This window comes from Poecilia formosa, unplaced genomic scaffold (genome assembly GCF_000485575.1).
Source record: "Poecilia formosa unplaced genomic scaffold, Poecilia_formosa-5.1.2 Scaffold293, whole genome shotgun sequence".
NCBI lineage: Eukaryota > Metazoa > Chordata > Actinopteri > Cyprinodontiformes > Poeciliidae > Poecilia > Poecilia formosa.
The window spans coordinates 603,232-603,823 of record NW_006800232.1 but is presented as its reverse complement, the minus strand read 5'-3'; positions in this window follow the sequence as shown (position 1 = coordinate 603,823).

Genomic DNA, 592 nt, shown 5'->3' with positions numbered 1-592 from the left:
ATATATATTTGGGACCTAAGCACTGAAATTACAAATAAGAGAGGACTGTGTGGGTTATATGCATTTCTGCCCTGACAGGAGGCTTTACAGCAATCTCCACTGCTGCAGGCACTGAAGAGAGAGTGGGGCAATGTGCTTGCCACTGCAGTAAACGAGAAAAAAAAAAGAGGAAAGGCGGAAAATAAAGTGCTGCAAAAGTTGCTGAGACATACAGAAGAGAGGAGATAGACAAAAAAAAAAAGTCTTATTCTTAATTGGAGCTTCCGCCTCTTCTTCTGTCGAAGGAGCACAGAATGAACTCGGTTGTTCTGTTTCATCTGCTGCAAGAAACAACCTAAAGCAACGTCTTCCACACTTTGTCCCATTTCTTAATGTAACATTTTAACTGGGATGCGTATATTTAGAAACGCGTCAGACAGACATGCAACGCGGACCAGAATCTTTACCGTTACTCTTGAAGGGAGTTCATTATTTCGGAGTTGCACAGGAGCTTACAACACCTACACACATCCAGATGCAGGTTATGCAGGGTGCACTCATGGAAAGAGCTGTACACCTACCCTCCAATTTTACAGTGATTTCAATCAGTACT